At 41.9% G+C, this 25,342-nt stretch overlaps 1 protein-coding gene across 2 annotated transcripts in view; it reads left to right on the top strand.

Annotated features, from left to right (window-relative positions):
- The window catches only part of LOC106568935 (calsyntenin-2), a 318,303-nt gene that overhangs the window by 78,190 nt on the left and 214,771 nt on the right, over window positions 1-25,342 (top strand). The window lies entirely within an intron of this gene.

Genomic DNA, 25,342 nt, shown 5'->3' with positions numbered 1-25,342 from the left:
AACTAAACTGTTGGTTAAGGGCTTGTAAGTAGACTGAACTGTACTGTTGGTTAAGGGCTTGTAAGTAGACTGAACTGCACTGTTGGTTAAGGGCTTGTAAGTAGACTGAACTAAACTGTTGGTTAAGGGCTTGTAAGTAGACTGAACTAAACTGTTGGTTAAGGGCTTGTAAGTAGACTGAACTAAACTGTTGGTTAAGGGCTTGTAAGTAGACTGAACTGCACTGTTGGTTAAGGGCTTGTAAGTAGACTGAACTGCACTGTTGGTTAAGGGCTTGTAAGTAGACTGAACTAAACTGTTAGTTAAGAGCTTGTAAGTAGACTGAACTGCACTGTTGGTTAAGGGCTTGTAAGTAGACTGAACTAAACTGTTGGTTAAGGGCTTGTAAGTAGACTGAACTGCACTGTTGGTTAAGGGCTTGTAAGTAGACTGAACTGCACTGTTGGTTAAGGGCTTGTAAGTAGACTGAACTGCACTGTTGGTTAAGGGCTTGTAAGTAGACTGAACTGCACTGTTGGTTAAGGGCTTGTAAGTAGACTGAACTGTACTGTTGGTTAAGGGCTTGTAAGTAAACTGAACTGCACTGTTGGTTAAGGGCTTGTAAGTAGACTGAACTAAACTGTTGGTTAAGGGCTTGTAAGTAGACTGAACTGTACTGTTGGTTAAGGGCTTGTAAGTAGACTGAACTGCACTGTTGGTTAAGGGCTTGTAAGTAGACTGAACTGCACTGTTGGTTAAGGGCTTGTAAGTAGACTGAACTGCACTGTTGGTTAAGGGCTTGTAAGTAGACTGAACTGCACTGTTGGTTAAGGGCTTGTAAGTAAGCATTTCACGGTAAGGTCTACATGTTGTATTCGGCACATGTGACTAATAAAGTTTGATTTGATTTGACTGGGGATAATGAGGAAGATGGGCGACAGCTGGAGGGGGGTGGAGACAATCCCAAAGACAGGTGAAACAGATCAGTGTGTGACAGTAATCTAGAGGTGAGGCTGCAAAGGGCTGTGTCTGTGTGCTCTGCCCTATTGTACCACTATCACAGTGCAGATTAACAGAGCACATAGAGGCACTTGGTGGAATTCTGTACAGCCAAAGACATCCAGGAGGGTTCCTGCAAGACCAGGGGTGGAATGAGTTATTGTATGGTTAGAGAGGTGAATGGGAAGAAAAGAAGAAGAGAGAGAGGTGAATGGGAAGAAAAGAAGAAGAGAGAGGTGAATGGGAAGAAAAGAAGAAGAGAGAGGAGAATGGGAAGAAAAGAAGAAGAGCGAGAGGAGAATGGGAAGAAAAGAAGAAGAGAGAGAGGAGAATGGGAAGAAAAGAAGAAGAGAGAGGAGAATGGGAAGAAAAGAAGAAGAGAGAGGAGAATGGGAAGAAAAGAAGAAGAGAGAGGAGAATGGGAAGAAAAGAAGAAGAGAGAGAGGAGAATGGGAAGAAAAGAAGAAGAGAGAGAGGAGAATGGGAAGAAAAGAAGAAGAGAGAGAGGAGAATGGGAAGAAAAGAAGAAGAGAGAGGAGAATGGGAAGAAAAGAAGAAGAGAGAGGAGAATGGGAAGAAAAGAAGAAGAGAGAGAGGAGAATGGAAAGAAAAGAAGAAGAGAGAGAGGAGAATGGAAAGAAAAGAAGAAGAGAGAGAGGAGAATGGGAAGAAAAGAAGAAGAGAGAGAGGAGAATGGGAAGAAAAGAAGAAGAGAGAGGAGAATGGGAAGAAAAGAAGAAGAGAGAGGAGAATGGGAAGAAAAGAAGAAGAGAGAGGAGAATGGGAAGAAAAGAAGAAGAGAGAGAGGAGAATGGGAAGAAAAGAAGAAGAGAGAGGAGAATGGGAAGAAAAGAAGAAGAGAGAGGAGAATGGGAAGAAAAGAAGAAGAGAGAGAGGAGAATGGGAAGAAAAGAAGAAGAGAGAGGAGAATGGGAAGAAAAGAAGAAGAGAGAGAGGAGAATGGAAAGAAAAGAAGAAGAGAGAGAGGAGAATGGAAAGAAAAGAAGAAGAGAGAGAGGAGAATGGGAAGAAAAGAAGAAGAGAGAGGAGAATGGGAAGAAAAGAAGAAGAGAGAGGAGAATGGGAAGAAAAGAAGAAGAGAGAGAGGAGAATGGGAAGAAAAGAAGAAGAGAGAGAGGAGAATGGAAAGAAAAGAAGAAGAGAGAGGAGAATGGGAAGAAAAGAAGAAGAGAGAGGAGAATGGGAAGAAAAGAAGAAGAGAGAGAGGAGAATGGGAAGAAAAGAAGAAGAGAGAGGAGAATGGGAAGAAAAGAAGAAGAAGAGAGAGGAGAATGGGAAGAAAAGAAGAAGAGAGAGGAGAATGGGAAGAAAAGAAGAAGAGAGAGAGGAGAATGGGAAGAAAAGAAGAAGAGAGAGAGGAGAATGGAAAGAAAAGAAGAAGAGAGAGAGGAGAATGGAAAGAAAAGAAGAAGAGAGAGGAGAATGAAAGGACAATTCTTGGTGTTGTGTTGCTCATACTCCATTTGGAGATGTTCTTATGCTCAACTCATGCCTCGTTAAGGTGATGACTTGAATGAATTAGTAATAAATGTTATATAAAATGTAAACCATTGGACATTGATTCCAATATGGTTTTCCCAGATAAGTTCATTCTCATTCTGTTATCTAGGTGGTCACTGACTAGACCTATAATGACACAGCATAGAGTTTCTTTGCTGCTTCCACGAACCCAGTTTGTGCACAATACTATCTCTCTTGCCATAACCCCTGTGACATTTTCCTCTTGCGCTCCCACCTCACAGAGCCATGGTGTCATCACCTCCCTGATCAGTGCCTCCTGGGTGGAGGACCGGCCCATTATAGGTGATTATATGAGTGACTGCACAGGCCCTATATGTGTGACTTAGTAGTCTGGGCCTTTGCAGTTTAACACCCCTTGCATAGAGAGCACATTAGGGAAACAGATGAGTAGCGAGTAGATGGTGAAGCCACCATGTCAAAGGGCAGCTCTAACGCTGTGGATAGAAATCTACCATGAGCACCGATCCAGGTCACCCTTCCTCAATTGTAACATTAGCCAGTTAAGGGGAATAACATGAAACTGGATTTGAGTCAGTGTACAGGGCCGACGTCATGCTATTTCAACAAAGCATCCTATCATGGTGCTACCATGCTAGGTTGTCTCCATATGAGCAGTGTGGGTAATACAAGGAGAGAGGGATTTCTTCCAGAAGGGTTGAGACCTTACCATGCCGTTATTGCCTCACGAGCATAGAAAACAGGTTGGGGTGTTCCTGCGTCCTGATTTGTTGAAACTTGATTAATGTCACGACTAGCAAACCCCTTTGCCCGTATGTTCGACCTTTAGATGAAAAGCATGGAAAAATGTCTGGTTAGGAATCATACCAATGTGTTACAGTGCAGTACTTTGTTATAGGGCCAGTGTCCTGTAAGCCACTACCAGATTATGGAAGATCAACACCTGACCTCTTTAAATGCAGGTCAGGTATTGCCATGGTGCATTTACTCAAACTAGCATTCATTTGGTTCAGCCGGACTCACACTTCTCTAGTTAATAAACAAGTATAACGGCATGGTTTGAATATAATGTTAACAACCATCATACAGTGATTTCCGTACTAAATTTCATTGAATCCCAAACCCAGCCTATACATTTCAGCATGGCCACCCACCTGGCTTTCCGACAGCGGCAGGTGTGACCTGCACCAAATTACAGTTGCCACGGCAATGCCATGTGTCAGAGCTCTGGGGGGAACGAATGTGAAAAAAAGAAGTTAGAAAACAGGAAGAAGGGAGCAATTATAGTGTCACCTCAGGGGGCACCTGTGTTTGTTTTCCACCTGAGGAAATTATTATAGAGATTATTTTGTTGATATTTTCTCCAACTGTACCTATGCAAGCGTTCTGATGAACCACACAGAAATTGCATATGTCAAGAGGGAGCAGAAAGTGTAATTTGTTTATGGTGTTCATCGTGAACTTACAGAATACAGACAGATTTAACTGATGTCTCGTAATATTGTGCTGAACGTGGCGAGGGAGGCGGCGTGACTGGGAGTCTGCAAGTGAACGTGGAAAAGCGTTCAAAGACCGTGGAGAGTAGGAAAACCAATTTGATGGTAATCTGATGTACACATTGGAGTGTTTGTGAGCGAAATTAGATTTCGATTTGTTTTCCTCTTACAGTATGAGAGGAATAGTTTTTTGCGGAAAGATCTATGGTCAACTATGATTGAGGAATCATTCTGTGGGTGCTATAGAACAATGGTAATCTTTCAGGATATTTTACATATTTTGTGTGTGTCTTCTACCATATTTTTTCCTTATTATGAACAGATTAAAGCAATGCTTGTAAAGTGCTGGCGTTAAAGGGAACCGGCGAAGAATGTGCATTTTTTTATGTCTTTTTTTGTTGTTGAGCTCAACGTTGTGGAAAAATCATCAGCTTTTGAAAGTTATTTCCTCTGTGAGGTCAACGATCAATGCAGACAGCTTCACTTAGCCTTCCCTCTACTTTTATGCATCCTGACTCATTGTCTGTGTCCAAAATGGCACCATATAGTGCACTACGGGTGCTGGTCAAAAGTAGCGTACTATATAAGGAATAGGGTGCCATTTTGGACACGGCCGTTTTCTCTCTCTCTCCTGTAAGAGAAAAGCAGTGGAGGAGAGAAGTGAAGAGCGAAAGAAGGTTGTTGAGTACGAGAGTAAATACAGCGATGATTGGAGACTAATAATTGTCCTCGCTGTTCCGTATTCTTCCCACCGACATCCTTGAGAATTTCTTTGGTCCTGTGTTGTTCATTAACGTCGTTACTATACGATAAATCTCATTTAGTTGTGCTGTTATGAGTGAGCTGTATTGAGCTGAATCCACTTTTAATATGATCTACATACTGTAAATTCCAATGCATCTGCTGAGGCTGGGGAGACGAATGTTCAAATCTTGGCACGGTCATATTATTACACATAGGATTATTTTTCTCCATTAGACCCCCACCCTATACCGGTCGGGTGTTACATATGCACTGTTTCTAGTTCAGTGAGAAGTCACACAAACACGCACGCACGCACACGCGCACACACACACACACATTGAACTGTTTGCACAGCCTGGCCTTGTAGGCTCCTGTTTCATATCTTTATTATGACTGCAGGGCTTAGCCAGGCCAGAAGCATGAATTCTTTCCCCCTCGCTGGCTCCAAGGGTAGCTAGGACAAATCGCCCGCTGGAAACGCTCGCTGTTCCTCTCTCTGTACCTCCCTGTCTAAATTCAAATCAAGAGCCAGAGCGAGGGAAAATGGGTAAAGTGAGAATGGGATGGTATTTCATCAGGAAAAATGAAATATCTCTCTCTCTCTCTCTGTTTAGGACTTTCGCTTTTTTTTCCTGATTTGTCTCTCGCTCCACTTCCCTGTTGTCAGCCTTATCAGACATGTCAGATGGTTTCATCACAGTATAACCGGATACTAAACCCTCAACGGTCTGGTGTTTTTATTTCAATGAGAACCTTGTATTTTGCACCATATCTGGCTTGAGGCTACAGCGATGCAGTATGAGTGAAGTGAAAGCTAGGGCTAGGGAAAAGTACTTCACTGGTACAGTATATGCTGTATGTATCTCAGCCTTTAAAGCCTTTAATCACTTACTGAAGAAAGGAAATATAGCCCAATTAGTCAGTCAGTCAGTCAGTCAATTGATTTATAACAATAACTGCAGATCTTACAGATAGATAACTCACACCCTGATCAGTTTCACCTGTCTTTGTGATTGCCTCCACCCCCCACCAGGTGTCGCCCATCTTCTCCATTATCCCCAGTCAAATCAATTATATTTGTCACATGCGCTGAGTACAACCTTACAGCGAAATGCTTACTTACAAGCCCTTAACCAATAATGCAGTTTGAAGATAAATACGTGTAAAGTAAAAAATAGATAAGTAAAAAATAAGAAATAAAAGTAACAGTTCACACTTCCCTCTGTAGTGCCTTGCGGTCAGATGCCGAGCAGTTGCCATACCAGGGAGTGATACAACCAGTCAGGATGCTCTCGATGGTGCAGCTGTAGAACTTTTTGAGGATCTGAGGACCCATGTCAAATCTTTTCAGTCTCCTGATGGGGAGTTGATTTTGTCATGCCCTCTTCACGACTGTCTTGGTGTGCTTGGACCACGATAGTTTGTTGGTAATGTGGACACCAAGGAACTTGAAGCTCTCAACCTGCTCCACTACAGCCCTGTCGATGAGAATGGGGGTGTGCTTGGTCCTCCTTTTCCTGTAGTCCACAATCATCTCCTTTGTCTTGTTCACGTTGAGGGAGAAGTTGTTGTCCTGGCAACACATGGCCAGGTCTCGGACCTCCTCCCTGTAGAAGTCTTCAAACTAAACGAACGTAGAGGGCAGTATTTCTGTGTTCATTTTTCAGAAGAAAATATTGATTCTTTAGACCTTCAGAATGGTGAAAAAATGTCTGCTGAGGGCAATAGAGAGCCGCTCTACAAATGATCAATAACCTAAACAGGTCTATAATAAATATAAAGACCAGCAGTTCAATGCAATTCTGACGAGCTCAACAAAGTTTGAGGATATTAATTTGAGGATATTTTTCAATTAAAGTAATGGACAGTAATGTTATGAGTAAAGTAGGAGTCACTTTTAATTCTTAATTGATCTACCGTTTCTATCATAGGCCACTGTAATTGATGGGGGCTCAGGGTGGTACCATTCTGCTCATCTGATGAAGTATTTATCTTCAACTCGCAATCTGTGGATTCTATTCAATTAGATAGATTGAAATTGGGTTGTGTGTGGGGGGGGGGGGTCTTGGATGGTACTGTGGGAGGGATCTTGGAGGGCTGGTGGCCTGGCGGTTGTGAGCTTGGGCCGATGGCTGGTGGATCACTGGTTCGGGTCTGTCGACCTGCCATTTAGCAGGGCGTTGTGGGTCACTCTGGATGGGAGTCTGTTAAATTACTAATGTGATGTAGATTTTGAGCGGCTTCACTGTTTTAAATATTCCATAATATATATCTTTTTTGGAACGAGTCACTTGGTTAGGAATTCAGCGCGAGGGTGTAACCAAAAAAGCTGCACAAACATCAGCACCAGTAAGTAGTAGTAAGCAAACCAAATTGGTGCGGAGACATTTTGTTTCCTCTCTCCTTAGGGTCTGCGATGCTTTGTGATGGTAATGACCGTTAGAGCGGTGGATATTTGTGATGGTAATGACTGTAAGAGCTGTGGCTGGTCGTGGAGGTGATGACCGTTAGCGATATTTGAGACTGTGATGACTGTTATTAAATGGAATAATCAGTTCTCCCGTCATTAGGCGACAGACCCTGATCTGGCGTAGCACTAGTGAGAGTCATCTTTAATGAGGCGCGTTCAGAATCGTCTCCCTGTTCTGTTCTGCTGCGGACTCATCTGCATCCTCAGGCCAGCAGGGTCGCTGGCTCAACTACATCACATGAGGTAATGAGGCAGTGTGTGTGTGTATGTGTATATACTGTACGCCATACCATCTACTGCATCTTGCCATCTTGATGTAATTAGATGTATCACTAGCCACTTTAAACAATGCCACTTTATATAATGTTTTCATAACCTACATTACTCATCTCATATGTATATACTGTACTCTATACCATCTACTGCATCTTGCCATCCTGATGTAATGTATCACTAGCCACCTTAAACAATGCTGCTTTATATGTTTTCATACCCTACAATACTCATCTCATATGTATACAGTGGGGCAAAAAAGTATTTAGTCAGCCACCAATTGTGCAAGTTCTCCCACTTAAAAAGATGAGCGAGGCCTGTAATTTCCATCATAGGTACACGTCAACTATGACAGACAAAATGAGAAAAAACAAATCCAGAAAATCACATTGTAGGATTTTTTATGAATTTATTTGCAGATTATGGTGGAAAATAAGTATTTGGTCACCTACAAACAAGCAAGATTTCTGGCTCTCACAGACCTTTAACTTCTTCTTTAAGAGGCTCCTCTGTCCTCCACTCGTTACCTGTATTAATGGCACCTGTTTGAACTTGTTATCAGTATAAAAGACACCTGTCCACAACCTCAAACAGTCACACTCCAAACTCCACTATGGCCAAGACCAAAGAGCTGTCAAAGGACACCAGAAACAAAATTGTAGACCTGCACCAGGCTGGGAAGACTGAATCTGCAATAGGTAAGCAGCTTGGTTTGAAGAAATCAACTGTGGGAGCAATTATTAGGAAATGGAAGATATACAAGACCACTGATAATCTCCCTCGATCGGGGGCTCCACGCAAGATCTCACCCCGTGGGGTCAAAATGATCACAAGAACGGTGAGCAAAAATCCCAGAACCACACAGGGGGACCTAGTGAATGACCTGCAGAGAGCTGGGACCAAAGTAACAAAGCCTACCATCAGTAACACACTACGCCGCCAGGGACTCAAATCCTGCAGTGCCAGACGTGTCCCCCTGCTTAAGCCAGTACATGTCCAGGACCGTCTGAAGTTTGTTAGAGAGCATTTGGATGATCCAGAAGAGGATTGGGAGAATGTCATATGGTCAGATGAAACCAAAAAACTCAACTCGTCGTGTTTGGAGGACAAAGAATGCTGAGTTGCATCCAAAGAACACCATACTTACTGTGAAGCATGGGGGTGGGGGTGGAAACATCATGCTTTGGGGCTGTTTTTCTGCAAAGGGACCAGGACGACTGATCCGTGTAAAGGAAAGAATGAATGGGGCCATGTATCGTGAGATTTTGAGTGAAAACCTCCTTCCATCAGCAAGGGCATTGAAGATGAAACGTGGCTGGGTCTTTCAGCATGACAATGATCCCAAACACACTGCCCGGGCAACGAAGGAGTGGCTTCGTAAGAAGCATTTCAAGGTCCTGGAGTGGCCTAGCCAGTCTCCAGATCTCAACCCCATAGAAAATCTTTGGAGGGAGTTGAAAGTCCGTGTTGCCCAGCGACAGCCCCAAAACATCACTGCTCTAGAGGAGATCTGCATGGAGGAATGGGCCAAAATACCAGCAACAGTGTGTGAAAACCTTGTGAAGACTTACAGAAAACGTTTGACCTGTGTCATTGCCAACAAAGGGTATATAACAAAGTATTGAGATAAACTTTTGTTATTGACCAAATACTTATTTTCCACCATAATTTGCAAATAAATTCATTAAAAGTCCTACAATGTGATTTTCTGGATTTTTCTTTCTCATTTTGTCTGTCATAGTTGAAGTGTACCTATGATGAAAATTACAGGCCTCTCTCATCTTTTTAAGTGGGAGAACTTGCCCCTATTGGTGGCTGACTAAATACTTTTTTCCCCCACTGTATACTGTACTCCATACCATCTATTGCATCTTGCCTATGCCGTTCGGCCATCACTCATTTATATATTTTTATGTACATATTCGTGTTCGTTCCTTTACACTTGTGTGTACAAGGTAGTTGTGGAATTGGTAGATTACTTGTTAGATATTACTGTATGGTCGGAACTGGAAGCACAAGCATTTCGCTACACTTGCATTAACACCTGCTAACCATGTGTATGTGACAAATAAATTTGATTTGATTTGGGTTGTTAAGGTGGACACAACCTCACAGGTACAAAAGATGCTTGCCACACCCTGGAGCCATGGCTAAGTTGGTTAGCTAGTACAGCACAGGAGCTTACAGTGGTTGCTCCACTAAAAGTTGCAGGAGTTAGAGGTAATTTGTGGTTTAGTACGGTACCCTGGATCACTACTTCATTGCTCCAGACCAGCGCAAGGGGGAGTTAGAGCACTGATTATGCTTTTGGGTCCCAAGGCGCTACTGTGTCTCTAACTGACAATGAACAGGCGACATAAACCTAAATAGAAACTGATAATTGTGCACGACTTCAGTACTACTTACTAAAAATGTTGTTACACTAAGGTTTTTATTCTAAGAGAAACTTAGACTACAATTATAGTGTGGAAATGTTAGGATTATTAGTAACAATGTCTCACCCCGTGTTCAAGAATGGCCTTTTTCGCGCTCATTTTACGTTATTTGAAAACAAAATAATATTTTAAACAAAGGGATTATTATTATTGTTATTATTTTTATTATTCATTTAGAATGATATAAAAGCCCCTTGGATATTCTCACAGATATATTATTAACCCTGTTATTAGCAGGACAGTATATATTGGTCATATTGGTCATGGCTCCCGAGTGGCGCACAATGGGATTACCTTGCAGTTCTCCAGCTGTATCCACTGAAATAGCGGTGGGCGCGCGAGGTTCAAGGCATGAGGGCAAGGGGCACGGGATGGGCCGCAGAGCCGCGCACAGAAGACGGACCTAGTCCATGGGGAAGGGAGTAGGAGGAAGGGGGAGGGAGGGGGGGACCCCTACCCCGCCACACTGGGTAGTACAGAGCAACACTTTAAGGGGCATAGCACTAATAATGGCGCTGACTAGGGAACGTTCCCGCTGTTGTTAGTGCCAGTCTGCACGTTCAAGCTAAAACAATGTAACTAATAATGGCGTGAAAAATGCCCCTTAGATATGAATTCGGAGGGCAGATATTATTAAATATGACATTTTATTTACAGTAGTGATGGACAGCTGGAGGCATTTTGAAAACAGGTTTTCAACCACGTGTAGCCCGATTAGCAGCATACTGTAATCAAAGTGAGGACAATCGGTGATCTGCTGTATACTTATGGCCTTTTGTAACCTGAAAGTCATACCTTTCCAGTACTCCTCACTTTTAATTCTTAATTGATCTACCGTTTCTATCATAGGCCACTGTAATCGATGGGGGCTCAGGGCGGTACCATTCTGCTCATCTGATGAAGGTGCACATGGATCACATTCAAACTTTGAAGTCCGAGATCGAGTCAATGAAGGCAGACCAGCAGAAAGAGAAACATTATCTGAGGGCGACAGCTGATGCATTGGTCCAGAGCCAGGTGGCATTGGCGGAGAGTCAGGCGGAGAATGAGGCGTTGAAGAGGGTGAGGAACGAGATGGAGTCACAATGCCAGGCACACCTGTGAGCTCTGGAACTCCACCTCCAACAGGCAGAGTCAACATACCTGGCGGGTTTGTCAGGCCGTCGGTTCACCCTGGCATTTCCATTCCTCTTCTGACAACAGAACTTGACCAAGGCAAATGTGGCTTACCAGTGAACCTCCGGATGTTCATCATTAATACTGTGTCTCAGAAGTTTCTGTCCATGACTGATGCAATCCGGAATAGCATTAAAGACAGAGTTAATGAGTACTTGAAGTCACTGAGAAAGTCTGGACATGGCCTGCTCTACCTTATGTAAGGAATTAGGCACTTTCCATGTTTACTACAGTATGTACTGTAGACTATGTTTACTTGTCAGACTGCACAGTAGCCTAATGAACAAATGCAGGTGGCTTATATCTTCAAAATGCTTTAAATGCTTTATTATCCAAATGTAAACGGATATACTGTAGAGTACTGTATTTCTTCATCAGCATCATTATGCTTTCGTTAATAAAATAATGTTAAAAATACTCTTTCAAAATGCAGATGTTTATTTAGTTATGGATCCATAACGATTTACTATGGGAATAAATATCACTGAATTCCAGAAATATTGGAACAAAGTTGTCTAATGAAGGTAAACAAATTGTTGCTTACTGGAAAATACACTTTCAAACACACACTGTCACATTGTACAGTGCCATTGTGGCTATTAGCAGGGCTATATTTTGGCCTTTATAAATATTATTTTGGCCTTTATTCAGATTACAATCGTTAAATACAGCTAACCGCTGTGGACGACTATTTCAGCACCGTTTCGCTCTGCTCTGAGACAAGCACGGAGAAACTAAAATGTTCAATTATATTCCATGATATTCTTAAGATATATGTGTTGACTGAATATAAGCAAGTGATGTCTGCTAAATAATCAAGTTGATGGCGCAGTCATATAGCCTCGGCATCTACATAAAGCTGCGTGTGGGTTACCTCATGCAACCGCAAAATGTTGGGTCAAGCATATACTGTTCAGTACTGTATTTCTTCATCAGCATCTTTATGCTTTCCTTAATAAAATAATGATAAAAATACTCTTTCAAAATGCAGATGTTTATTTAATTATGGATCCATAATGAATTACTATGGGAATAAATATCACTGAATTACAGAAATATTGGAACAAAGTTTAATGAAGGTAAACCAATTGTTGCTTACTGGAAAATACTCTTTCAAACACACACGGTCACGTTGTACAGCGCCATTATGGCTATTAGCAGGTAGCTGGATAATAGACTTGCCTAGAAGGAGGGTAGGGGGAGAATTCTATTGTCAATTGTATTTCTTAGTTAGGTTGGCTGTATCACAACCGGCCGTGATTGGTTGCAATTTCAGTTTAATCCACCAGAAATGACAAAACAAATAATACAACAAAAAGTATTATTATTATTATTATTATGTATCATATCTGACTGTGATTGGGAGTCCCATAGGGCGGTACACAATTGGCCCAGCGTTTCTCTCCCTCTAAAAACATAAATGTTTTGGCCTTTGCAAATATTATTTTGGCCTTTATTCAGATTACAATCGTTCACTTTTTCTTTTTTTTAAACAAAATAACTTCCAAAATATCGTTATATATTATCAAGTTGATGGCACAGTCATATAGACCGGCACCTACATAAAGCTGAGTGACTCATTCATGGCTTTGGGTCAAAATAAATAAGCACCAACATTCTTTCTGATAGTCTTTAATAAAGAAATGTTTTGGTTATCCTGAGCTGGACATCATGTACAGTATTATAATAGCTTCCTGATTGGTGCAGTGGTCTAAGACACTGCACCGCAGTGTAAAATGCGTTGCTACAGATGCAGGTTTGATACCCATGCCGGCCGCCACCGGGAGACTCATATGTAGTTATTGGCGGTCACGTCATATACTGTAGGTGACAAGAGTCTCACTGGTGTTGAGTAATGTGGTGTAAGGCTTATTTATTTTAAGAGCATATTGAAGTTAGAAGCAATAGGATTTGAAGCCATAGCCTACCCGCTGTGGTCACTATTTTAGCACCGTTTCGCGCTACTCTGAAACAAGCATGGGGACTGGTCTTGATAAATCAATTAGATTTTTATTTTCACTGAATCTCCGTTTGGGTATTGGTTAGACTACAATTATACAATTAGGGTGTGGAAATGTTATGCTCTTTGTACTGTAGCCTACTCCCTCACTACTGTCACGTTTCCGTTCCATCCTAATGGAAACCCTGAGGGTTTTTTGATTTTCTTGGAATTGAAACGCCATAATATGAATCAAATTAATTAAGCTTCTACACCTGCATTGCTTGCTGTTTGGGGTTTTAGGCTGGGTTTCTGTACAGCACTTTGAGATATCAGCTGATGTAAGAAGGGCTATATATATACATTTGATTTGATTTGATTAAGCAACATTTCAAAAAATCAGTCCCATATACTATGTTCTTACAAAAAAGGTTTTAAATTCTCTAGTACAGCCACTATTGAAGGCTATCAAATGATTCTCAAAGATGCCCTCTGGTGGTCAAACTAGCATTAACTAGCTTTTATGGTTACAATGGCTGACACTTAAATAACGTGCCATTGAATTCTGCGACACCATGCAAGCTGTGCTGCAGTACGCTGCAACTTGTAAAGGACGAACTACTTTAGTTGTCCTTGACATGGATGCATCGAGGCATCTACCTTGTGTGTGTGTGTGTGTGTGTGTGTGTGTGTGTGTGTGTGTGTGTGTGTGTGTGTGTGTGTGTGTGTGTGTGTGTGGCGCGTGCGTGTCTTTGTCTCATTCTGTGTGTGTGTGTGTGTGTGTGTGTGTGTGTGTGTGTGTGTGTGTGTGTGTGTGTGTGTGTGTGTGTGTGTGTGTGTGTGTGTGTGTGTGTCAGAGAGAGAGAGAGAGCGGGAGAGACAGAGAGAGAGAGAGAGAGAGAGACAGAGAGAGAGAGAGAACACAAATGTGTGTAAAGTGAGAGACGGAGAGAGGGAAAGAGAGAGTGAATGAGTGAAAGAAGGAGATACACGTGCATTCTTGAATACAGCCCTGACATTGGAAATGATGATGACGTGTCTATGAAACCCACCCACCTTTTCAGAGCAATAGAAGTAGCAGTAGATGGTCTTACACTACCTCATTCTACACACTAGCCTCTTGAGCAAGCTACATAGTGATAGAGAGAGTAGGTTACACTCGTGGTTGCCTAGGTGAGCCCATCACCACAGAAATGGTGATCGAGTCTCAGTTATTTTTGCGCTCCATAAACATACGGTACAACCCCACCTCTCTGTGACAAGCTCACTTGTCAATGTCTCATATCCGTCCCTGTGTTTATTGAATTATTGTCTGCTGTAATTCATGTTGCCCTACAAAGGACTGGGGACTGATGTGTGTGCAGACAGTCAAGCAGGCAGGCAGGGATGCAAGTAGACAAACAGACAGGCCGACAGACAGGGTAGACTGTTGACTGTGTCCCTGTAATGATGTAGTTTACAGTCGTACCTTTTTATACCACCCACAGGTATAATGGCACCCTTGATTCTCCACCAGCAAATTTGTATGTAGACGCACACCCACACACACATGGATGCACACAGATATTCGCACAAAACTCAAAGAGCGAACCATTTAACCACGGCAAGGTGACTGGGAATATGGTTGAGGACAAACAGTCCAGTTATGCCCTTCGTAAGGCAATCAAACAGGCAAAACGATAGTACAATGACAAATTGGAGTCGCAATTCAATGGCTCAGAGAAGTGACGCATGTGGTAGGAAAACCAGCCACGTTGCTGACACCGACGTCTTGCTCCCGGAAGCTAAACACCTTCGCCCGCTTCGAGGATAACCCAGTGCCTCCGACGTGGGCCACCATCGCTTCCGTGGACTGTGAGCTCTCGTTCTCCGTAGCCGACCTGAATAAGACATTTAAGCGTGTTAACGCTCGCAAGGCTACTGGCCCAGACGGTATACCTATCCGCGTCCGCAGAGCATGCACAGACAAGCTGGCTGGAGTGTTTATGGGCACATTCAATATCTCCCTATCCTAGTCTGCTCTCCCCATTTGCTTCAAGATGTCCACCATTGTTCCTGTACCCAAGAAAGCGATGGTAACTGAACTAAATGACTATTGCCCCATAGCACTCACTTCTGTCATCATGAAGTGCTTTGAGAGGCTAGTTAAGGATCATATCACCTCCACCTTACCCGACACCCTAGACCCACTGCAATTTGCATACCGTGCATAGATCCACGGATGACGCAATCACCATCGCACTGCACACTGCCCTATCCCATCTGGAAAGAGGAATACCTATGTAAGAATGCTGTTCATTGACTACAGCTCAGCCTTCAACACCATAGTATCCTCCAATCTCATCATTAAGCTGGGGCCTGGGTCTGCACCAGGCCTGTGCAACTGGGTCCTGACTTCCTGAGGGGCTGCCCCCAGGTGTTGAAGGTAGGCAATAACACCTCCACTACACTGACCCTCAACACAGGAGCCCCACAAGGGTGCGTGCTCTGCCCCCTCCTGTACTCTGTTCAAGTTCAAGTTCCTCGGCCTACACATCACTGACAATCTGAAATGGTCCACCCACACAGACAGTATGTTGAAGAAAGAGCAACAGTGCCTCTTCAACCTCAGGAGGCTGAAGAAATTTGTCTTGGCCCCTAAGACCTTCACAAACATTTACAGATGCACCAGGACTCTCCAGAGGGTGGTGCGGTCTGCCCAACACATCACCGGGGGCACACTGCCTGCCCTCCAGGACATCTACAACACCCTGTGTTACAGGAAGGCCAATAAGATAATCAAGGACCTCAGCCACCTGAGCCGCTGCCTGTTCACCCCACTACCATCCAGAAGGCGAGGTCAGTACAGGTGCATGAAAGCTTCTTTCTCAAGGCCATCAAAAAAAGAAAAACCCTTGAATGTGTAGGTGTTCTAAAACTTTTGACCGGTAGTGTAACTTTCACTAACTCCTACTAAATGTCACTAACTAACTCCTACTAGCTCACTAAGTCCTACTAACTCTCACGAACTAACTCCTACTAAATGTCACTAACCAACTCCTACTAAATGTCACTAACTCTCACTAACTCTCACTAACTCTCACTAACTCCTACTAACTCTCACCAACCAACTCCTACTAACTCTCACTAACTCTCACTAACTCTCACTAACTCTCACCAACCAACTCCTACTAACTCTCACTCTCTCACTAACTCTCACTAACTCCTACTAACTCTCAGTAACCAACTCCTACTAACTCTCACTCTCTCACTAACTCTCACTAACTCCTACTAACTCTCAGTAACCAACTCCTACTAACTCTCACTCTCTCACTAACTTTCACTAACTCCTACTAAGTAACATCCACTGAACCTCACCAACTAACTCCCACTAACAAGCTCAGTTTACAAGTTAACAAGGACAGACCAGCATATCTAGGAAGGGTTGTTTTTGCCTGAGTTATAGAAAACCAGTCTGGTTGTTCTAGGAAAGTGTTTTCTCTCTAAAGCTTTTGGAAATACATTTCCAGGGTCTTCACTTTAGCTGTATCTGAACACAGATTGCTGTTCAAGGAATGATTTCTCAGTGGGCTTAGTATTTTGAGTTAGAAATACAAACACACACACTCACACACACACACACACACACACACACACACACACACACACACACACACACACACACACACACACACACACACACACACACACACACACACACACACACGCGTCCACAGATACATACACAAACACAGATTGTTGCTCCGGGAATGGGTGTCTCTCTGAAGCCCTGCATGGATTAGCGTGGGAGTGTGTGTCCGTGTGTTTGTGAGTGAGTCTGATTAAGTGGAGTAGAAAATAACACGTTTTATATCTGCCCCCATCGGCTTGTGGAGATTTAGCAGGGAGAAAAGACCCCCTAAATACAGGGCATCTGGGGAAATGGGAAATAGAGCAAGCAAATCGCATCACTTATCTCTCTAGTGTGATAACACACTCACAGTAGCACTGAGAATGGGTCCTCATGCTCCTCAGATGGACTGGACAACAGGATGGGTGTTTCTGCAGTGGGGGGTTGATAGAATTCCAACCATGTAGATGCATACTTTACAGTCCACTATTTACCTTTTATCTAATTTCAGTAGCAACGGTAAAGGGACGTAATGCTTAAGTAAATGACTCTGATTCTCAGAAATAAATGGATTAATATCATATAATTTCTCAACAAGTACCATTGAAATAGGACTGCAACTTAGATGTTACTATTTGGTACCCGTTTCTACACCTTATTATTTAAACAACTAAAAGGGGCAGCAAGAGTAAAGTGGTACAGAGTTTCTTCTGCATGTGAGGGGCAGGTGTATCCCCAGGACTGCCACTTAGCAGCCTCCCTAAGGGTTGTATGTGGCTGGTTGAACAGCCAAACAGGCAGAGTGAGGTCAGACTGCTGCTCCCTCCTGGTTACTGTGTGTGTGTGTGTGTGTGTGTGTGTGTGTGTGTGTGTGTGTGTGTGTGTGTGTGTGTGTGTGTGTGTGTGTGTGTGTGTGTGTGTGTGTGTGTGTGTTGACTGGCACCTTACTCCCTGCAGGCCTGTTTTTGGCATAGTCTGGTTTGTGTAATACTGTAGTTCTGTGTGTCTGCGTGTGTGTGTGTGTGTGTTTGAGGCGTCTCAATATGTGTGGGTATGTGTCCATCTGTCTGTTTCGTTGTAGATGAGCTGAGCTAACAAGCCCAGTTGCCAGGTGTGTTTTAAGCATTGTGTGTCAGTGTGTGGGAATCCAGATGCATAATTAGACCATGATGTTTATCCCCTGTACCAACAGCAGATCAAGCATACTGTTTTGTCGGTTTGTTTGCTTGTGTGTGATAGGGAGATTTTGTGTGTGTGTGTGTTGGACCTTATTTCTGACGAACACACGCATTCCAATGCACGCATTTATAACGACACAAGGCGAGACCCAAATGTAGACACGGGAGGCAGATGGTTTGAGCTCTGATATTTATTATAGTCCAAGGGGTAGGCAAAAGGCAGGTCGGGGACAGGCAAGAGTTCATAACCAGGTCAGAGTCCAAAACGGTACAGGGCAGCAGGCAGGCTCGAGGTCAGGGACAGGCAGAATGGTCAGGCAGGCGGGCTCAGAGTCAGGAAAGGCAAGGGTCAGAACCAGGAGGACGAGAAAAACAGAGACTGGCGTGGGGGGGAGGGGGGGAACTGCTGGTTGACTTGGCAAACAAGACAAACTGGCACACACAGACAGAAAACACAGGTATAAATACACAGGGGATAATGGGGAAGATGGGCGACACCTAGAGGGGGGTGGAGACAAGCACAAGGACAGGTGAAACAGATCAGGGTGTGACAGCATTTGTTTGTGTGTTTGTATGAGTGTTTGTGTGTGCGTCAGTTACAATATATGTTTGTGTGTAGTGCAGATCTATCTTTTCAATAACAAAAATATGGAATTTTACAGCTGTTTGAAGCCGTAAAAAACACATTTTGTTATTGAAATGATATTTTACAGCGATGTAAATGGTACAATGACTCTGTACACAGTGCAGGTTCTCTCACATAAACTGAAATTGAGCAAACAGTGTAGAATTTTACCGACAAAGCCAGAACAGCTTTCCCAGCTTGACAACAGATGCCACTCCGGCGGGAGGAATCATTAGGCGAATATCATAGCCAATCACAACACTGGCAGTTAAGTACTACTGTGAAAGGCTATCATTCCGCCATTAGCACCAGATATATCACAGACTTTTTTCAGAAATGACAATGCAAAAATGTTCTAAAAATCCTATGTGTAGCACCTTTAATAAGATGCCAGACCACACATATAGTCAGTTTGTTAATTATGCCAACCATTTGTTTAAACAATAGTAGCCTAACCATGAGCGCAGGGAAGGTTTTCGCTCTCTCTCGTTCCGCGCAACTGAGTCCAATAAGAGAAAACTCCTATTGGAATGCAGTCATTTATCTTTTCACCACGTGTCTGGCATTATGAGTAATGGTACTTTCACGCTTTTCAGCTCCCCTGATTACTTTTCTCCCCCTTTTCTCCGCCTATGCCTTTTTAGTCCTATGACGTATTCCTTCAAATGGAATGCACCTTTCCAAAATGTAAATGTAAACTTTCGAGTGATGAAGTCGTGGAAACGGCAATGACAAAGGGAAGGTTGTTTTGGGGATGGCTTGAATGGATGGCTGGAGGAAATGAGTGACTTCCTGTGCTTGGATGTATGATTGTTCATATTCTTGCAGACAGGAGTTCAGACATTACAATGTCACCTAGAGTGCCTTCAGAAAGTATTCATGCCCCTTGACTTATTCCAAGTTTTGTTGTGTTACAGCCTGAATTCAAAATATATATTTTTTCTTACCCATCTACACACAATACCCTATAATGACAAAGTGAAAACATGTTTTGTTAAGTACATAAATATTCATACCCCCGAGACAATACTTTGTAGAAGCAAAGCATCTTTGGCAGAGATTACAGCTGTATTTTGGGGTAAGTCACTAAGAGCATTGCACACCTGGATTGTACAATATTTGCCCATTATTCTTTTAAAAATTCTTCAATCCCTGTCATGTTGATTATTTATCATTGCTAGATAGCCATTTCCCTTTCTTGCCATAGATTTTCAAGTTGATTTAAGTCAAAACTGTAAGAAGGCCACTCAGGAACATTCAATGTCATCTTGGTAAGCAACTCAAGTGTATATTTGGCCTTGTGTTTTAAGTTATTGTCCTGCTGAAAGGTGAATTTTGTCTCCCAGTGTCTGTTGGAAAGCAGACTGAAACCGGTTTTCCCCTAGGATTTTGCCTGTACTTATAGCGGTATTCTGTTTCTTTTTATCCTCCCAAAAACTCCCTAGTCCTTGCCGATGACAAGCATACCCATAACATGATGCATCCATCACAATACTTGAAAGTGGTACTCAGTGATATGTTGTGTTGGATTTGCCACAAACATAACACTTTGTATTCAGGACATGAAGTTAATGTCTTTGTGGCATATTTTACAGTTTTATTTTAGTGCCTTATTGCAAACAGGATGCATATTTTCACTCTGTCATTTAGGCTAGTATTGTGGAGTAACTTCAATGTTGTAGATCCATCCTCAGATTTCTCCGATCACAACCATTAAACTCTGTAACTATTTTAAAGTCACCATTGGCCTCATGGTGTAATCCCTGAGTGGTTTTCTTTCTCTCTGGCAACGGAGTTAGAAAGGACCCTTGTATCTTTGTACACCATCCAAAGTGTAATTAATAACTTCACCATGTTCAAAGGGATATTCAATGTCTACCAATAGGTGCCCTTCTTTGCAAGGCATTGAAAAACCTCCCTGGCCTTTGTGTATGAATCTGTGTTTGAAATTCACTGCTCGACTGAGGGACCTTACAGATAATTGTATGTTTGGGGTACAGAGATGAGGTAGTCATTAAAAAATCATGTTAACCACTATTATTTCACACAGAGTGAGTCCATGCAACTTATTATGTGACTTGTTAATTAAGCAAATATTTATGCCTGAACTTATTTTGGCTTGCCATAACAAAGGGTTGAATACTTATTGACTCAATACATTTCAGCTTTTCATTTATAATTAATTTGTAAACATTTATAAACACATAATTTGACTTTGACATTATGAGGAATTGTGTTTAGATGGGTGATATACATATTTTTGATTGAATCCATTTTGAATTCAGGCTGTAACACAAAGAAATGTGGAATAAGTCAAGTGTTATGGATACTTTGTGAAGGCACTGTATGTTGTAGTACATTAAAAGTAAGTTCATTAAAAGTATTTTGGTATATATACCAAACAAAAATATAAACGCAACATGCAACAAATTCAAAGATTTTACTAAATTACAGTTCATATAATTCATTAGGCCCTAATCCATGGATTTCAAATGACCGGGAATACAGATATGCATCTGTTGGTCACAGAAACACTATATATACACAAAAGTATGTGGATACCCCTTTCAAATGAGTGGATTTGGTTATTTCAGCCACAACCATTGCTGACAGGTGTATAAAATTCAGCACACAGCCATGCAATCTCGATAGACAAACATTGGCAGTAGAATGGCCTTACTGAAGAGCCCAGTGACTTTCAACGTGAAACTGTCATTGGATACCACCATTCCAACAAGTTAGTTCATCAAATTTCTGCCCTGCTAGAGCTGACCCGGACAACTGCAAGTGCTGTTATTGTGAAGTGAAAACGTCTAGGAGCAACAACGGCTCAGCCACGAAGTGGTATTCCACACAAGCTCACAGAACGGGACCACTGATTGCTGAAGCACGTAGCAACGTAAAAATCGCCTGTCCTGAGGTGCAACACTCACTACCGAGTTCAAACTGCCTCTTTAAGCAACGTCAGGACAATAACTGTTTATCGGTAGCTTCATGAAATGGGTTTCTGCAAACAAGCATAAGATCACAATGCGCAATGCAAAGCATCGGCTGGGGTGGTGTAAAGCTCGCCGCCATTGGACTCTGGAGCGGTGTAAACGCGTTCTCTGGAGTGATGAATCACGCTTCACCATCTGGCAGTCCGACAGACTAATCTGGGTTTGGCGGATGCTATGAGAACGCTACCATCCCCAATGCATAGTGCTAACTGTAAAGTTTGGTGGAGGAGGAATAATGGTCTGGGGTGGTTTTTCATGGTTCGGTCTAGGCCCCTTAGTTCCAGTGATGGGAAATCTTAATGCTACAGCATACAATTACATTATACACGATTCTGTGCTTCCAACTTTGTGGCAACAGTTTGTGGAAAGCCCTTTCCTGTTTCAGCATGACAATGCCCCCGTGCACAAAGCGAGGTCCATACAGAAATGGTTTGTTGAGATTGGTGTGGAAGAACTTGACAGGCCTGCACAGAGCCCTGACCTCAACCCCATCGAACACCTTTGGGATGAATTGGAACGCTGACTGTGAGCTAGGCCTAATCGCCCAACATCAGTGCCCGACCTCACTAATGCTCTTGTGGCTGAATGGAAGCAAATCCCCACAGCAATGTTCCAACATCTAGTGGAAAACCTTCTCAGAAGAGAAGAGGCTGCAAAGGGGGGTCCAACTCCATATTAATGCCCATGATTTTGGAATGACATGTTCGACGAGCAGGTGTTCACTAGGGCTGTGGCGGTCACAAAATTTCATAAGTCGGTGATTGTCAAGCAAATAACTGCCGGTCTCACGGTAATTGACTGTTAATTAACATAAACACATTTTGCATCTCCTGGTTTCCATGCATAGCCTACAAGCCACTGATGCAGACTTTAGAACATCTACATTTTAAAAAGTCCATGTAATATAGCCTACACCATCACAATAAATCCATTATTTATTTTAAACATGTCTAAAGAAACATGATATGAAGAAAATGTAGTCTATTTCCGATGAACAGAGTAGCATACTCTGAGTTGTCCTTATGTTAGATCCTGATCTGGCTCTGCCATATGGCTGTGGGCTACACTCATTTAGCAGACAAGATTTGCTTAGAATTCTGGGGCATTATTTTATAGCATTTTATAGTATGAAGAATACAATTGAACAAAGCTGAATAAAATAGAAATAGTATTTGAGGGTGTGTGCACAAGCGACTATTCTGTGTTGAGTGGTTAACAAAGAAATAGGTACTCCAATATCCTTAAAACCTGTTGGGGCTCGGGGGCAGTATTGAGAAATTTTGAAAAAAATATGTGCCCATTTTTAACTGCCTCCTACACCAACTCAGAAGCTAGGATATGCATATTATTAACACATTCGGATAGAAAACACTCTGAATTTTCTAAAACAGTTTGAATGGTGTCTGTAAGTATAACAAAACTCATATTGCAGGCAAAAACCTGTGAAAAATAGATTTAAAAAAAATGTGAATTTTGTGACTGTACTATTTAGTGTCATTGTTTTATAGATACCATAGTGAGAAAGGATTCATTTCGCAACTCCTACGGCATCCACTAGATGTCAACGATCTTTATAAAGTTGTTTGAAGCGTCTATGATAAACAGAGAGCAAATTAGAATGCAAGGAAGTTGACATGTCGTCACTTCATTTTTTTGCACCTGCGCATAAATCTGAGAAGCGTGAGTTTGTCATAATTGTTTATCTAGACATAGGATAGGTTGTGTGAAAATATTACTGATGTTTTAACGTTAAAAATGGACCAAAAGATTAATGCTAAACAACGTTTGACATGTTTGAACGAACGTAAATAGATTATTTACTAGTTTTTTTTAGCTTTTCGGCGTGATTTTACACCCCCCCCACCACGTTTTGTGGGAGCATAATGAGCGCTAACTACTTGGTGTTATTTGGACATAAATTATGAACTTTGTCAAAAGAAACCACATTTGTTCTGGACCTGCGATTCCTGGCAGTGCCTTCTGATGGAGATAATCAAAGGTAAGGGGATATTTACAATGTTATTATCGATATTAGATGATGCTAACTGTATAGCATAGCTTATTGTTCTTAGCATAGCACCCCGTTTATTGCAAAATGTGATTTCCCAGTAAAGTTATTTTGAGATCTGGCCATTCGGTAGCAATTACGAGATGATAATATATTATTCTTTGAATGACAATATTATAATTTACCAATGTTTTCGAATAGTAATTTTGTTATGTTCACCGGAAGCATTTCAGAGAAGAAAAAAATCTGAATTTCACGCTACTGTAAAATGCTGTTTTTGGATATAAATATGAACTTGATGGAACAAAAAATGCATGTATTGTATAACATAATGTCCTAGGAGTGTCATCTGATGGAGATTGACAAAGGTTAGTGCATAATTCTAGCTGGTTTCTGCTTTTGGTGACGCCTGACCTTGAATTGAAAATGGATGTTTGTACTTTTGTGGCTATGTACTGTCCTAACATAATCTAACTTTATGCTTTTGCCGTAAAGCCTCTTTGAAAATCGAACAATGTGGTTAGATTAAGGAGATGTTTATCTTTTAAATTGTGTAAAATAGTTGATTGTTTGAGAAATTGAAATTATTAGATTTTTGATGTTTTGAATTTCCAGCCTTGTTAGCAATCCCGACTCGGGGTTCATTGCTAACCTGTAGCCCCAACAGGTTAATTTACATTTTTTTCTGTAACTTTAATTGTGATACAAATGTTGGGCTATATGTTTAGATGTTTAATACATTCTAAGGCTGCATGATGTGACTCTAATGATGATTTGAAAAAAGTCACATGAAAGGAATGAGCTCTGCTTTGTTTTTTTGTGCAGGCTGTACACACTTCATCAGTCTCTCATTTACAATTTGACAAACACTTGATAATGCCTCAAATTTCCCGGCAGCATCCCCTTTGTGTGGCTGTAATGCCCCCTAAAAAAATCCATGCCTTTTGCGGCCAGTGGCCTTTGTGCCCTTGGGCTGAATATAATCATTTTAAATTCCCTTCTCTCTGCATGCTGCATGCTCCGAAGCACCTCTCACTCACATGGCTCTCCGTCACGTGATTGGGTCTTTCTCACAGGCTACAAGTGAAGACAGACACATTGGGGATGCAACTGCGCATATTGAAGATATTGGAAGATCTGTCCATGTCTACTTTTCATCAGCCAACAAGAGGAGTAGGCCTAACAAACAGAAAAAGCACTAGCCTATGTCAATCTACTATCCCACATAGTACAAAAGTTTACCTATTTTATTCTGTGTGAGAAATAAATATTCCAAACATAGTCCGGGACAGTTGTGTGATGCGATAAATCCCACATTAATGCAACCACTAGCATAAAAAAAACTGTTTTACACAATGAGGCTGACGTAACAGATCAGAACGTTTAGCTTAAAATGTTGATAAACTATTAGGTTATTTCTTCACATTATAAGCGCATCAGTGTGCATGCGGCAGTAGGCTATAAGCACAAATGTTCCATTAGTGGAAAACACCATTATCAAAAGTGACCGCAAATGCGATTATGCATGTAATGCTTTTATTATAAAGGCACATTTTTATGGTGAAAATTGTCTTCCCCAAACTTGAAACTCACGTTCTGTATATTTATGCCAGTTATTCTCTACACCCATTGTAAAGCGCATTAATTAATGTGCTTAATTTTAAGAAGTTATTTGGCCCCTTTAGTTGTAAGACAAACCAAATCAAAAGATATACGCCTATGGGCTAGGCTACATGAGGTGTGGGACTATGATTTGAAGTGATAATATAAAATTCAGAAGTGATAGGCTAATATTGTCACCCACCATGTCTTTACATATACTAAATAATATGTGGGAATTTATATTTTATTTAGAATGGACCATTATCATGCACCTGTCTCAACACAGGGGCAGATGAATAAAAATACATA

The sequence above is a fragment of the Salmo salar genome, chromosome ssa14, assembly GCF_905237065.1.
Source record: "Salmo salar chromosome ssa14, Ssal_v3.1, whole genome shotgun sequence".
In the NCBI taxonomy this organism is placed as follows: domain Eukaryota; kingdom Metazoa; phylum Chordata; class Actinopteri; order Salmoniformes; family Salmonidae; genus Salmo; species Salmo salar.
This window is presented reverse-complemented; position numbering and strand designations above follow the sequence as displayed.